Source organism: Anomaloglossus baeobatrachus, chromosome 3, assembly GCF_048569485.1.
Source record: "Anomaloglossus baeobatrachus isolate aAnoBae1 chromosome 3, aAnoBae1.hap1, whole genome shotgun sequence".
In the NCBI taxonomy this organism is placed as follows: Eukaryota; Metazoa; Chordata; class Amphibia; order Anura; family Aromobatidae; genus Anomaloglossus; species Anomaloglossus baeobatrachus.
In genome coordinates, this window is record NC_134355.1 from 435,147,460 (window position 1) to 435,164,401 (window position 16,942).

Here is a 16,942-nt window from a genome sequence, read left to right on the forward strand (position 1 = left end):
TCTGATTGAGAGCATGCCCAGAAGGATTTAGGCAATGTTGAAAACCAAAGGTGAATTAATAAAATACTAACAAATTAATACAAATTTAACTTTTGATTTTTAGGAGCAAAACAGTAGCAATGCGATGACATGACAAGAATCTGTATAACTAATCTCATGCTAAATAGTTGCGAGGCAAATTTATGTATGAGATAGCCAAGATGATGGCCTATAAAATTAAGGTAGTCTCACGTTCAAACCTGTAGTGGATGGTGAGATATGGAGCCTGAAAGTCAAATGTTCAAAACATTCTTACCCTTATACTTGTCAGTGTATGTGTCTGTGTTTGGCCTCCCAGTAACTGTGATGTGGATTGAAGTCTAAAGGCCGCTTTACACGCATCGACATCGCTAATGAGATATGGTCATGGAATACGCTGGAGTCATGGAATTCGTGACATGCACATCCGGCCTCGTTAGCGATGTCGTTGCGTGTGACACCTACGAGCGACCGCTAATGATCCGAAAAACGGCAAAAATTGTTGATTGTTGACATGTCGTTCCTTACCCAAATATCGTTGCTCATTTTGGACGCAGGTTATTCATCGTTCCTGAGGCAGCACACATCGCTACATGTTACACCCCGGGAATGACGAACAACAGCGTTCCTGCGTCCTCCAGCAATGAGGTTGGAGTGACGTTAATGCGGCTACTCTCCGCCCCTCCGCTTCTATTGGTGGCCCACTGTGTGACATCGCTGGGACGCTTCATGAACCTCCCCCTTAAAAAAGAGTTTGTTCGCCGGCCACAGCGACGTCGTTAGGAAGGTATGTGCGTGTGACGCGTACTAGCGATATTGTTTGCCACGGACAGCGATTTGCCCGTGACGCATGCACGACGGGGGCGGGTGCAATCGCTAGCGACATCGCTAGCGATGTTGCAGCGTGTAAACTGGCCTTAAGAGTTTTTCTAGCATGTTTCAATAATGTATCTGCATGATGGTAATTCACAGTCCTTAATAAAATTTAAAGCAAGGTAACTGAAATTTGTATATATGACGAGACCCAGTAAAGTAGATAAATACCTAGCTCATTATTACAGTCATGTCTTACAAACCAAAATAACCCCAATGAGGAGCAACCAAAAATGTCTGATTTTGAAGTCATGGAAACTGGAAGATGTAGGGGATAGTTTCAATGAAACCAATGACTTCTGCAGTCATAGTATGACATCCAATGGTGCAATGGTGTTGCACTTAGCTACTTATTTCCGTTTATTAAATCCCAAGCTGGTAATTTTCAGCTTCATTAAAATCATTGTACCTCCTGTAGTGTAACTATAGAAGGTGCAGAGCTGTCACATCTCGGCCCTGAAGTCTATAGATGACCGAAAGACTACTTTGTCTCATATGAGAAGGCTAAAGCTACTAAAATACCTGTGATATTTTGGGTCCCTGTTGGAGATGATGCTCTGGGGCCCATCAGCTTTAGGTTATGCCATTGATGATTATGCAGAACTGGGCTCCTTCATGCATTACTGCAAGTATTCTGCAAGTTCAGGGACCAATGTTCCTAATATAATGTATTCCTAACATCATGTTACTGAGCATGCCTGACTTTCCAGTCCCAAGGGCGGCCACAGACCCCTATGAATGAGGTATTAATTGGAAATGTATGCACACATTCTAATAGTGTAGCCAAAAGACTGCAATATTGACAGAGGTCTTATGTTGTCTATTTCAGAACAACAAACAGCAACTTTAAGCCTTATTCATAAGAGTTCTCTGTGAACTGTTCTCTTTTTTTCCTTTTCTTGACAAGGGCAAAGAGGGGAGAGGAATACTTGCATATAGATTACATAAAGATCAATGATTTCTATGGCACAACATAGGAAGCACACACTTGTGAAGAACAGACTTAGTCAAAAAGACTAAAAAGTTCTGTATGTTCTGCTTTTCTACTAAACTGTAAAATATTCTATATGGAGCTTATTGATATACAGTGTACATGCACGTTAATTCATTGCAAGAGAGGGTCAGGGCATATGGCACCTACAACAAAAATTTTACTGCACAGTCTCTACAGGTGTCCGTCCTCAAAAATGACAGCTGGTCCTGAACAATTATGGTATTATTTGTCCAATCTGTAAGTCCAGACCCTTTGTACCATGATAGCCAGTATATAGAATGGCTTAGTCTATAGTAGAGTTACTAAGCCAAAACCTGACAACTTAGACAACTCCATCCCAGACACAAAAGCATCCGTGTCATCAATCTCTCAGATTATAAACCCAACAAAGAGGAATAACCACTGACGACTCTCAAAGTTTAATAGTTTTAATTAAATTCTGGAACGTTTTATTATGTGCTTCTTGGATTCAATTAAATTTCTATTTTAATATAAAGAGTATAAAGATGGAAAGGTTATAACTGCAGGATAGTGTTCTTGTCATTTTTTGGAAGTATATGTCAACTGCATCACCCTACTCTATGAGCTAAAGTGGTTGGCACAGTAGTTTACCCAACGTGCCCTGACCTCCGTTGCTTGGTCTTGGCTTTGAGGTATTAGTTTGGGGTTTTTTTGTTTGTTTTTCAATGTTACAATAATTATGCTCTGGGGTAAGTAGAGGTGCTAGAGCATAATAAGGAACATTCAATTTTCACAGAATAATTTTGCTGTGAATCGAATTTCCTAGTAAAATTCACGCAATTTGGCAAATTTAAATTTTGCCAGATCTGCCCATCTCTAGTGTAACCATAACACGCAACAAATCATGGAAATAAGGCACAAATGAGTAGGCAAAGCTCAATAACTGGTCATCATTATTACACCTTATTCATATGGCTGATAGTATTACTTTCAGTCTTATGTCCGATCTTCACAAATCTATAACTAAAGCATAATAGTAGGGTTGTGCCATATGAGTCTGTTACCTGAAGATGTCATTACAGTGGAACTAAAGATCTCTCTGCTGAAATGACTGTGGCTGATTTAAAAGGCTATTTCCCACATTTTGATATCATCTGCTGGATCAGTAGGCATCCAATTGCTGGGAACCTCACACATCCTAAGAACGGGCTTAACTCCATTCATTTTTCTATGGAATTGCTGGAAAAAGCTTAGTATTCTGGATAGGTAAAAACTTTAAATGTTGTGAATAACCCTTTAAAGGGGTTATCCCCTTTCAAAAAAATACAGAAAAAAAGCATAAGTTGGTACATGTGCAATAGTAGGAGCACCTTCACACTGTGGTGGCCATTTTACAGGCAAAACCCAAGAGAAAAACATAAAATGTGCATATACCCTAAAGCAAGTAAATAGGTAAATAGTAGTTGTACATGTAAATAACATAGGGAGCTTGGTCAACATTGTTTGATCAAAAAGTGTAACATAAATCATACCGCGAAAGGGTATGCCTAATTGGAACAGTCCTATTCTAATATTAAAACATTACTTGTGTCAGTGACATCAGTGTGAATAAGGGCAGAGAAGGACAAGGCCTGACCTGCAGCCACCTGGCCTTGGACGGTATATAGATGAAATGTCTATCTCAAAGTGAGGGATCGTGCCCCTATTTATACAAAGTACAAAAAGTACAGAACCTCTGCCATAGGGGATACTAGCATAGATTAAGAGATCTTTAGAAAAAGTATTTCTAAAGATCTTTTATCTTATGCTAATGAGCACAGGGACTAGTCCCCTGTGTATTATATCCCGTGACTTAGCATTTTAGCATGCCCACAGGGGTGTACTGATATGCTGTTCAATTCAGCATCACCAGCGGTGACGAGTGTAACTGTATTTGCTGTGGCCATGCTTCTGAATGTCGGGCACTTCCGGTCATGCGCTGTATGAAGCCGTGTGTATGCGTCCTGGCTTCAGAGAGGTCTAGCCGGACATTTCCAGTCATGCACACTATTATTATTATTATTATTATTATAATAGTAATAAATAATAATAATAATAGTGTGCATGACTGGAAATGCCCAGCATTCAGAAGCGCGGTCACAGCAAACACAGGTATGCTCATCATTGCTGGTGATGCAGTATTGAATAGCATGTTAGTACGCCCCTGTGGGCGTGCTTCCATGCTAAGAGGACAGACTAGTTGGTCGTGCTCATTAGCATACGATATAAGATCTTTAGAAATACTTTTTCTAAAGATCCCTTTATCTATGCTAGTGTATACAGGGACAGTTAGGCAGGGGTTAGTAATATGCACCCAGAACTGCTCGTGGGTCTGGGTGCATATTACACCTGACAGCATTACTTTAAGAATCTGTTCATTGCTGCTGCAGTTTGTTATAGAATATCAAAAATCTCAGTGCTCACCATTCCCAGGTCCAGCACTGAGTTTCTGTCGCGGCCCTCAGTTGTTTGGTATTGGCTGCGGTGCTGACAACACGTTGATAGCCAATCAGTGAGCTCCGCAGTCTGTCAGTGTAGCCAGAACGTCCTCTTTAGAGCTGCTGAGCCCACTGATTTGTATCAGATAGCAGGAGAAAAGCAGGTTTAAATACCGCGCCAAACCACAGGAGTCCAGATGATGTTAGTAAAATTCTTCCCTTTATTTTCACAGGTCTACGCGTTTCGAGGACATATCCGTCCTCTTCCTCAGGACAATGTACAGAGAATACCCACTGATTGGCAGTCACCCTGTCGACGGGACATGAGTAGTGCAGCCAATACCAGACACCGCGAGCAGCGGAGGTTTTTTTTAAGCAAATTGTAGATGGGGGATGAAGATTTTCTGAAAAGTCCTTGAAAGAAAAATGTTTATATCCTTGGGAAATGTAGGAGCCATCCTTCATATCTCTACGTGTTCAATGGATACATGGAGATCGATGAATAGAGAGGAATAATATTACAAGGAGAGAGAAAAAAACTTTATTATCAGATGACTTTTACTATGAAGATGTAATCTACATGCTTTTGGAATGATAATGTTAGGTCACGTATGACAGATCTCAGGGCTGTGCATCCTTCCCGTAGCCCAGGCGCGCTCTCCATAGCCCGGCACAGGCAGCCTGACTGGAGCGCTGCACATCCCTGATTTATATCAGTAATAATACTCTCACATCATTTCACTTTATGCCGTTCCTGTTCCTCCTATAAATATGTAACATTCCCGGGCACTCGCACCGAAATAGAATAACCTCATGGCCCTTCCCAAGAAGACAGAGCTGTGGATGGCTGCCAGAATATCAATGTGAGGTCTTCTTGAGAGGGTTAATGAAAATTAACCTTAACCCATTATGTACCAGAGGAAAGCAGACCATTGCATACCTAATGGGTCTCTACTTATAGACATTTCCCTATACGTTTCTGTACCTTTAAAGAACATTTACAGCAGATTGAAACATTTCTATTCTGCTACATGATAGCTTCTACATAATTGCTTGACAAATCCGCCCAATGTTCACACACTGAGCCTCCTTTTTACATACGTAATCATTGTTATCATTAATTTGTTGACATATTTGCCGCTTTGTGTCTTTATTAATGTAATTGTATGCAATGTTCGCACTGGTGGCATGTAATAATGTGAATTTCTGTATTAGGGACATCTTAAAATAAAAGATTTACAAGAAAATCAATAATACAAGAAGTGAGAAGTGACACGTATATAACAAGTGATGAGTCAATGCCAACAATGGCTTATTTAAAGGGCTGAGCTTGGAAGAGTTTTTGCAGTGTATTTTGTATAAAAAAACATATAGTTTTCATTAAAAACCATTTTACGGTTGACCACTGTGCTTTTAAATATATATCCAAGAAATAGGCGGTGAGGAATTATATATCAGTATAATACTACATCCCTTAGTCTAAAGATTTACGATGGAGTCTGGACTAGCAGCGGACATGCTGGTAATACATCAGTCGCTGGATTTGGGCAAGCTATTGCAGTCTTTATTTTTTACATTGAAATATTTGCCTTGGATTTAAGGGCTTATGACCAAATGTAATAATATTACAAGACTGGGATCGGGAAACAAATTTTATTAATTCTTTGTCTCCCACCGAGGGAAAGGCAGGAGGAAGAACATATCACTTCCACTGTGTGACACGTTACAGTTAGTGCATTGTCCTCCAGCAAAAGAAAAGCTAAAGTAACAATGAGACTAGTCTTTTATTTCATATTCAGAAAAGCTGAAAAAAGAAAAAAATCGTTAAAAAGTGACCGGATTTTTGTATATATATAGCACAAAAGACGTATTCGCCTTTATTGTAATTTGTTTCTTTTCTGTATAGATATAATTAAGATAACTGGACATAAATCTTAAGTGCATGACATATTTATACATTGTAGCTTAAAGGGGTATTCCCATCTCCAATATATATTAGGTGTAATCATATTAATATTAACAAATACCTCCAATTAGAAATGTAGTATAATTCTACTGATATAGCCATGTCTCTTATCTCATGTGCAGGGCATTGCAGGGGATACCTAAGCTGCAATGCCCTGCATGTGAGGTAAGAGACATGCTATTTCAATAGAATTATACTACATTTCTAATTAGAGGTATTTGTTGTTATAATTATTATTATTATTATTATTATTATTATTATTATTATACCTATTACATATTGGAGATAGGAATACCCCTTTACGTTTTCCGATACTGGGTAAACTAGTCAATTGTGTCAATCAAGTGTATTTACACACATGAAGCGATTATTTGGTAAAGGTCTACTATGTTTGAGTTGCGACTGACATGTAATAGATACCTATGGATAGTACTAATCATAAAGTCACATAAGTTTTGGAATAATGACTATCGGATGCTTTCTGCACCATATATTGACCACTGGAAGAAGGCTCTTGTCTGCTCCTTTTCCTTGCACAGAAGAATAGCAGAAGTTCCCCTCTAGTAAGGAGTTAATGCTTCCTTGCATTTCATCACTCCCCCATTTTCGACATCACGAAATCTCACTGGTTTTGATAGTATTTGCTCACATATTTTGCATAATTGTTAAATCAATATTATGTCTGAATGCTTAGAGGGCTTCTAACTGTGAGGATCATCAATGTCAGCAACCTGTTGAAGTCTATATCACTGCCTTCCAGGAGACTGTCTGATTGTAGGTGGTTGGTGATTGTCCTTTATTATCCTACCTAAATTGGCATTTACTTACAACATTACGCATTCACAGATATTGCTTCTTGTTTATAAAAGCTTTTCTATTAGAAGGTTTAGGACTAAAAGGATTAATTTCTATTACAGTCAACAGTCTTCGTTGGGATCAGGGGCGCTGGTAGTGATTACCTCATTCCCATGAAGAGAATGGAAGGCACTGGTTAGTTGACGTTTTCAATACTCACAAGACTGCTAGCCTATCACCTTAATCAGAGAGAGTGACATCAAATCTTACTTATGTCACTATTTCTCCTTAAAGTGGTTGGCGGAATATGGCTTTAGTCTACAAGTAGCACCACCTAACACAATATGTGAAGGTTAATCTTCAATGACTTTATACAACTTGTAGGGACATTGGCTGCAAGAGTAAATGATAAATCAATATTTTAGCCTGCCAGCTTGGTAAATAAATGCCTATTCCCCGGAGTTCCCATCCAGCACTCACACAAGTCATACATCTCACAGAAGGTGAGGGAGCAATGTATAATACCTTTCCATTGTGCCTGGAGCTGGACAAGCAATAACTTTATTCAGTGTTCAACTATGTTTAATTCCCCTCTAGAAACTGTAAAGTGCCCGATTACCCAACGGACAACAAAACCATTATTTCTTGTGAAGAATGACATAATGTTATATGGCAGCAATTTATATACTTCCCAAAAAGTAAACACTGCATACCAATTCTTCCATTGTGGAGTCTGGCGAAAAGCAAGGTATGAGAGAAGGCTTGTCCTGACCACATGCTTAAATTCTACATGCTGGTAATATACAGTATATATATATATATATATATATATATATATATATATATATATATATATATATATATATATATATATATATATATGTATATATTGATAAGTTCCAGGGTATTGTTGGTTCCAGAATATAAGTTACACCCTTGCAATATGCAAACCAAGTTGCTCATGAAACTACAATTGTGCTAAGGGATGACAAAAAAGTTTTTGCTCACCGCCAGTATATCTTTGACGCTAGTGTACACTCAAGAGTGAGTTCAACCATTGCAAATGTATTCAATTTAATTAATTAATAGGTATATATCTTTATACAATGAATTTTAAGTGTTATGAAGATCAGTTGTAAGTAGCAATTATCTGTCACCGTTCTGCTGTACCCATCTGAAACTTTTCTTAAGCAAAACATTGACTTTATTCCCTTGGCATCAGCAATGTAACCTCTGTGTACGATGTCCTTGGTCATCATCTGTGGTTATCGCTTATACTTGCATAATATGAGATTACGTACTATCTAACTTCCTGGATGAAAAATTCAATTCAGACCTGAGGAATGTTTCTAACGGATCTATGCATGTCGTCTTCTATAGCTTGAAGACTAGACAGCAATATATGTTATTACATAGACGTACCATATCCCCTATATGTATTCAATATATTGCGCTGATTGTATAAATAAGATGTATGACTATATATCTATACCTATGGTGGATAAAACTGCATGCACTTACGTATAGGTGCTGGTACTTGTTAAACTATACAGCACTTGGTTCTATAGATGTATTGCTCCTTCCCTGATGCCAGATTTCCCCAAATTGCTAACTGGAGACTTCCGATAAGACCTAAAGGAGAAGACAGATGTCACAGACAGGATTAAAAGTTCTCACTTACCCTGGTACAAGTGATGGTGTCAGGCTGATGCTGTGCGGAGTCTGTGGAAGGCACTAGTGTTCCATGCAGACTCCACTCTGTATGGGCAGCTGCGCTCTCCACCCTGCTATACCTGTCACTACACTGTCTTTGTGTGCTGTGCTGCAGCACATAGGAGCCTTGGGATCATAGTAGAGAAATGGAGGGGAGGGGGACACAGGGGGGTGGGACAATGTCGGCACATAACTCACTTTCTGTCCCTGCAATCTATACGAGCACTAAAACAGATTATTCTTATTATTCCCATTATGCTAATCCTTGTTTGCGGGCTCCAAATAGTCTTACCTCATATCCCAACCTTGGGGAATGACTTGTTTTTTAATAAGGGCATCATCTGAGACGTTAATGCACTAAGGAGCATCTGATCTCACTTGAGCTGAGTTGGTTAATAATGCTATATTATTGTTAGCCCAATCCATGATCGTACCATCAGCATCTAAATGATTGCAAACAATAATCAATGGCCCCCACATAGTAGTTATAGTATATATTATTGATGTGCTTATCTAGACCATCAATTTACATATAAAATTTATGGTGTGATGACACTGTTTTGTTTTATCTATGGTCCCTATGTCTACACTGCTGCTTTGAAATAATACTCTATGTATGAAATTAACCAAAAGAAGGTGTGTGTTACTTTGTATTATATATACTTTGCACAATACAACACTAATACATTTACCATCTAGACCGTATGGAAACTTTTCCAATATCTGTGCACAGGGAATTCATAAGTCCAAACTTTTACAGCTCAGAGATTTATGCTACGAGTCAATTTCATAAATTGCGCAAGCAATAAATTGTGCCCTTTTTTTATACAGCAGATGATGGCCATCAATTTCTGCCCTGGACAATGAAATCCAACATCAGGACCATGATCATCCATTGTGTGCATTCAATAAGAATAATCAAGCTGTCGCTTTTGTTCTGCTTTGTCCAATATAATTTCCGTTAATGGGAACTTAGAGAAAAACATTCTTCCTCCCACAATTATTGGAAATAATTAGGTTAATGAAGCCTCTTGCTGAGAGGTTCCTTGTCTCCCATCATCTCTTCTTATTTCCACATCCTGTCTCTTTTCCCGCTTGCCTGCTGCTGTGAAGAGAGACAAGTGACCTTGCAAGTTGGCCACCTGGGTGTCTTCCACCCAAGAGGCTCAAAGGTCTCATTTTCTGAACGTAGTGAAAGGTTAGTCACTCCCATGATGACAATGTGCAGAAGGGAAGACGGGGAGAGCTAAGCTTTTCTTCATCAAAGTCTAGTCAGCAGCATACCAATTTAACAGGACGTTATTGTGCAATTTCAGATGGCAATATGTCTCAGAATTAGCCATACGAAAGCTCACGAACTATACTAGAATTCACACCTTCATTGGATTTCCCAGAGTTCATTCAATAGAAAAAGGGCTTTTTTTTTTAACAAAACTAGAGGTTGACCCAAAAAGAAGCTCATTCTTTTACATTCTTCCTCTCTCCAGTCTCGATTTTGGTTAAAAGAACCATGTACAAAATCTACACCAAAACTGCACATTGTCAGCAAAAAAATAAGTGTCACTGTTGAAGTTCACAAAGTTACCATCTTGGCTACTCACAACTCCTCAGAGCTCTGTAATAAAGTAAGTTACAGTTCAGCTTAAAAGCATTGTCCAGTTTAAGGAGAAAGGTCTGTACATGTGACGCCCTGGCAAAACCAGGTAGTCACAGAGGTTGTATAAATCTCTCTGGTACAATACTCCACCCTCCTTGGCAGTCCAACACAAAACCCACATCCAGGTGCACAACACCAGCCAGTAAAGCCTAGTCACCCCCCATGACAATAGGGATACACCAGTGGGCGGGACCAGGCAGATGAGAGCACCCACCTAGGAGTCCTGAGGTGTCAGGGGTGGGAACACAACAGTGAAGTTCTGACAGTTGACAGTGGAGGAGTGTGAGGTGACAGCAGAGTCAGGAGTTGGGGCCCTTGGACTACTGGACTAGGTGGCAGAGGGCAAGCAGGACCACAGGCAACGGAGATCCGGTCGCGGGAGATCTAAAGTGGACCGGGGCAGGGTCGTAGACCGCCGGTGCCGACAGCGGGAATCCGGTCCGGAGGTGCCTGGACCCTAGAGCGAGGAAGGTTGCAAGCCCCTTGTCAATTGACCAGCCGGGGACAAGGTTTCAGGCCTTGTTCTACAGAAGCCTAGAGAGTGAAATGGAAGCCCAATGTGGGGGATAGGGTGTCTGCCAGAACCCACAGAGATCCCAAGGGTCAGATTTTGCGGGCCACAGCTCCCAACATACACAGTACCTGGAGTGGACTTCCCCGTTCCAAGCGGAGTTGTCCCATTGAAAATGCAAACACTGAGTGCAGGAGGAAGGGACCCCTGTTTGCTACACCCGGGTGTGGGACCCAAATACATCCATCGGAGGCCACTGGTCAATGGGAATTTGGTTTACCACTGGACTGTGTGTGCAATTCTTTGGAATTGTGAGTACACCAACCTTGCCCGGTCCAACCCTGCATGTCATTCTCAGCAGTCATTGCTCCCGTCCACCCCTGGGCCCCGGGACTACACCTCCCTTACCCGTGGAGGGGATTCCAACCTGCTGCCCTGCTCCATCAGCCCCGGGCGTCCCATCACCAGGCAACAGCGGTGCTACCAACTCTCACCGTAACCCACGGGTGGCTTCACTGACAAAAACTCTCTCCCCTGTAAATATTCCCCTTTCCTATGGTTGTGAGGACAGACGGCTGTGCAAGCCCGGGTCCAGCTACCACTCGAGCCTCAGTAATGAACTCGGATCCGAGCAGCCCCTGCAGCGGCCTGGCCCCCGTCCGCGACATACTCAGACTCAGTCTGTAGTAATGTGACTGCATGTATGTAAATTGCATACATGTGGTCACGTGACTTCCCACTCATGTGGGTCATACAGTATGGTCATGTGACAATTCAGCTGCCGGCTATCACATAGAGTAACTGCAGACTTTTATGTAACTGCAGACTTTTATGTTTAGACTGGACAAGCCCTTCAAGAAAAAACCTTCACTGCTTATCTAATAGTTTACCAAATATTTATAATTATTACTATTATTGTTTCTACACTTCAAGGCTCACTCCACTTACATAATTATCATGTTAATTGTAACGCTCACAACTGGTGTAAGAGGGATTAATGGACCTACTGGACCACAAGGGGGCCAGGGCTTACACTTTAGTGGGAGGGGTGGACACTAAGTACCAATCCCAGGGCAGAGACTGGGACTGTGGCAGCTGACCCCACGGCTGGTGACAGACTCAGGTATAGATGGGTAGAGGAGGGGTGACTGAGGCAGACTTAACAGGCAGGTATGGTCAGGAATGAAGGCATGGCTGGGATAGACAGGTATGGCTAGGCATGTACTGAAGCTGTTCACAGGGATAACAGGACAGGAGCTCAGGAAATGACAACTAGCTAGGTATCAGACTGAGACACTGACTAACTTGGAGCATTGCTCAGGCACCTCTCCTAATGAGAGGCTGCCTTAAATACACAGTGCTTCTCAGTCATAAGCTGAGAGGCATTTCCTGGAAATGGTGCACCAGCCCTTTAAGAGGAGGGGCGGTGTGCATGCGCACATGTTAGGTGAACTCCCGGGAAACCCTGTGCGACATTTCCCAGGAGGGGAAAGAGGCAGCAGCAGACGAGGATGGCCTGGGGAGTGCGGGGGAGGACGCTATATTAATATTCAGTAACTAACATACAGGCAGGGTCAGTTTTAGACAAAGTGGGGCCTTGGACAAAAGTTTAAAGTGAGCCCTAAATACTGAAATATTGCACCATCACACACAAACATTTAGGTTTCATTTACATGCACTAAGAACAGACTGGTAAAAGAGCATGATTGACAATATTCAAGTCCTTTGGTGCTTGTTTCATGGCCTCTTTACACAGGATTAGGAAGAATGATGGGCATAGAACAATCATTAGTAGATCAAACCATCCCCATACAGTACCATGTTATCAGCAGCACATCTGTATTTTGCATTGGGTGATGTGCTGCTGAAAACAAGGATTTTTGTTCTACCATAATCAGTCCAATCACCTGATTAATGAGCAGCATTTTGGTCTTTCAATGAGTGAATTAGCCGTCGCTGCGAGATGTTGCTCTCCTCCGGAGCTGATGTTACCGCAGCTCAGATAGTCCAGCTCCCCACAGGTGGAGCGAGCCCCAGAGAGATCGGTGGTGACGGGGGAAGGGCCGTTGGCGCCGAAGCACGGGGTGACGGTGCCTGCAAATCAGAGTCTCCCACAGGGGCTGCAGTTCCAGGTGTTTTACTCACAGTTCGTGTGCTGCTCCCTCAGAGTACCGGTCATCGCTGTGATGAGCTCCAGCCAATCCCAGATGAATCAGAGGTCACTACCGGTTTTGTGAAGCATCTGAGACCTTCCTCCTTGTGCCTTGTAGTGTGGATCCTCGTGGTGTGAAGCTACTTTGGGACCCTAGTGTCTTTGGCTACCATCCCGTACGCATGCAGCTCAAAATTTATTATGGACATGACCGTGGCCGTGGCTCTTGTCTTTATAAGTTGCTGGTGCCCCGAGACTTTTGGTGGTGGGCAATGGGACGTCAAATCCCCCCTCCCTGAAGATTATGGTAGTACAACATGAAGCATGTTCTACTCTAGGGCTCTGCACCCTGTCTGGCGCTGATCCCAAAGGGGCTGTTTGGGCTCACCTTCCGGCTACCGTGTTGCTCCTCTGTCTCACAGCTCCACCCGGTCATCTCCTGCTTCTCTCTCAGTCTGCCCGGTACCCAGTCGGCCCCTCTGAGGGGAGCCTTTCAGCATCCCCTCAGAGGCCTTTCTCTTCTCTCCCTCAAGCTGTTCTTTCTCAGGTGTCCAAAATGTTCTGAGGTAAAACTGTTCTGAAGTGAAACTGTGTGTGCTTGCTCACTTCCCCAGGCAGCCTCCACCTTCCTGATGACTCACCAGTGCTGGGAAAAACCCGTTGCTACGGTGCCCACCTGTGTTGTGTGACTGCTGGCTGGCTGTGTTGTGTAAGCCATGAGCACAGGATATTGTGTAAGCTATGAACACCAGTGGTTAACCTCTTCTTACCCGGAGTGAGCAATGCACCTTAAGTCGGATTCAATACCCTGTGGCGACTGAAGCTTCAGGGGCACCACATTTGCACTTTTAAACTCTCTTCTACACTGCTGGGATTTATAAATGTGGATGCTACATACACACAGTATGTGACTCAATCACTGTATGTTACACACACATATGACTACACAAGCATAGCACACACACAGCAAAGCACAAATGGACAGTACTACAATCAGTTTGCAGTATAGCATTGTTGCACTGTTTTCAATGAGAAACGAAAAAAGCTTACAATTAGCTGTACAGTACCATGATTGGGTAATACTTGGGTGAGAATTTTACTGGCACATGGCAGTACTTTTCAAGCTTTACTTTTTTGTTATCAATATTATGGCGGTCCTGTGACTGATTATTCTTATTATTGCCTTTGAAAAGACTGCACCGTTCTCTTGATGTCGCTGTTATATGGTTCCTTTGCCTACCATTTTTTCAGACAGGTGTTTCATATACAGTTAGGTCCAGAAATATTTGGACAGTGACACAAGTTTTGTTATTTTAGCTGTTTACAAAAACATGTTCAGAAATACAATTATATATATAATATGGGCTGAAAGTGCACACTCCCAGCTGCAATATGAGAGTTTTCACATCCAAATCGGAGAAAGGGTTTAGGAATCATAGCTCTGTAATGCATAGCCTCCTCTTTTTCAAGGGACCAAAAGTAATTGGACAAGGGACTCTAAGGGCTGCAATTAACTCTGAAGGCGTCTCCCTTGTTAACCTGTAATCAATGAAGTAGTTAAAAGGTCTGGGGTTGATTACAGGTGTGTGGTTTTGCATTTGGAAGCTGTTGCTGTGACCAGACAACATGCGGTCTAAGGAACTCTCAATTGAGGTGAAGCAGAACATCCTGAGGCTGAAAAAAAAGAAAAAATCCATCAGAGAGATAGCAGACATGCTTGGAGTAGCAAAATCAACAGTCGGGTACATTCTGAGAAAAAAGGAATTGACTGGTGAGCTTGGGAACTCAAAAAGGCCTGGGCGTCCACGGATGACAACAGTGGTGGATGATCGCCGCATACTTTCTTTGGTGAAGAAGAACCCGTTCACAACATCAACTGAAGTCCAGAACACTCTCAGTGAAGTAGGTGTATCTGTCTCTAAGTCAACAGTAAAGAGAAGACTCCATGAAAGTAAATACAAAGGGTTCACATCTAGATGCAAACCATTCATCAATTCCAAAAATAGACAGGCCAGAGTTAAATTTGCTGAAAAACACCTCATGAAGCCAGCTCAGTTCTGGAAAAGTATTCTATGGACAGATGAGACAAAGATCAACCTGTACCAGAATGATGGGAAGAAAAAAGTTTGGAGAAGAAAGGGAATGGCACATGATCCAAGGCACACCACATCCTCTGTAAAACATGGTGGAGGCAACATGATGGCATGGGCATGCATGGCTTTCAATGGCACTGGGTCACTTGTGTTTATTGATGACATAACAGCAGACAAGAGTAGCCGGATGAATTCTGAAGTGTACCGGGATATACTTTCAGCCCAGATTCAGCCAAATGCCGCAAAGTTGATCGGACGGCGCTTCATAGTACAGATGGACAATGACCCCAAGCATACAGCCAAAGCTACCCAGGAGTTCATGAGTGCAAAAAAATGGAACATTCTGCAATGGCCAAGTCAATCACCAGATCTTAACCCAATTGAGCATGCATTTCACTTGCTCAAATCCAGACTTAAGACGGAAAGACCCACAAACAAGCAAGACCTGAAGGCTGCGGCTGTAAAGGCCTGGCAAAGCATTAAGAAGGAGGAAACCCAGCGTTTGGTGATGTCCATGGGTTCCAGACTTAAGGCAGTGATTGCCTCCAAAGGATTCGCAACAAAATATTGAAAATAAAAATATTTTGTTTGGGTTTGGTTTATTTGTCCAATTACTTTTGACCTCCTAAAATGTGGAGTGTTTGTAAAGAAATGTGTACAATTCCTACAATTTCTATCAGATATTTTTGTTCAAACCTTCAAATTAAACGTTACAATCTGCACTTGAATTCTGTTGTAGAGGTTTCATTTCAAATCCAATGTGGTGGCATGCAGAGCCCAACTCGTGAAAATTGTGTCACTGTCCAAATATTTCTGGACCTAACTGTAATTTATGTTTTTGCTTTATGTTATCATCATGTATATTTAGACTGAGTTTACATAGGTACAGAAATGTGCCATAAACTGTTGTAAAATAAGGCTGCTTTTTTTGCAATCTATGGTTTCCAACAATTCACTTTACTTACTGCCAAGCAGTAATAGCCTTGTTGGTACCTTGGCCCTTTTTCCCACAATAATTTCACATTTGGGCATAATCAGACAACCTGACTTTCACTGACAGAAATATTGTATAATAGTAAAGTTAATAGTTTGCTTATTGTTAAAATGGAAACCCCTAGAACTCTAGGCATGTACTGTACATGAAGGTAATACTACCACAGGCTTATGATTTGAATCCTGTATTTCTCACGTTTTCCTTTCATCAGGCTCGATCTCTAATATTTTGTTGTTGGGTGATCACTAGCTGATGTCTTTCATACAGATCGCACTCTGACATTACAGACATGAGAGTTCGATATGTTCTGTCTCTATGTAGTACATGTTCAGAAGCAGCAGTTTGCATGACATTATAGAGCATTACTGAGCAGTGTAACTGTGTATCCAGCTCTGGGGTGAGCTAAAAACCTACTAGAGAGTGACTTCATGAGTTTTTTTTCCTTTCTCTCACTCTCCTCCTCCCTCCCTGACTCTCCTTTTTCCATTGATTTCAATAGTCAGTGTAATCTGTTCCCTCAGTGAGACGGCAGTACATCATGTCTTGACCACAGATTTGAGCTCTCTTACTGAGTGAATAAGTCCAGGAGGCAGGGGTGATGAGGTGTGGTTCTGTGACCTTTGATATGCAAATGTTATTAATTTCAGGGCATGAGGCAACATTTTCCAGATCATATTTTATGCCATTGAAAGTTGCCAGTGATGCCACTGCAATGCTGTTGTACAGTGCCAGGGAGGG

At 41.8% G+C, this 16,942-nt stretch overlaps 1 protein-coding gene across 2 annotated transcripts in view; it reads right to left on the bottom strand.

The window, feature by feature from the left end:
• Positions 1-8,897, bottom strand: part of ECEL1 (endothelin converting enzyme like 1) — a 191,722-nt gene extending 182,825 nt beyond the window's left edge. The window contains exons 1-2 of one of the 2 annotated variants that reach the window (XM_075340419.1): positions 8,878-8,897; positions 8,606-8,716 (exon numbers count right to left, since the gene is read on the bottom strand). The gene's annotated coding sequence lies outside the window, so the exon portion shown is untranslated. Of the gene's footprint in view, positions 1-8,605; positions 8,717-8,765 lie in introns of both variants that reach the window. The other variant, XM_075340418.1, reaches the window with a different exon arrangement.
• Between the last annotated feature and the right edge of the window lie 8,045 nt (positions 8,898-16,942).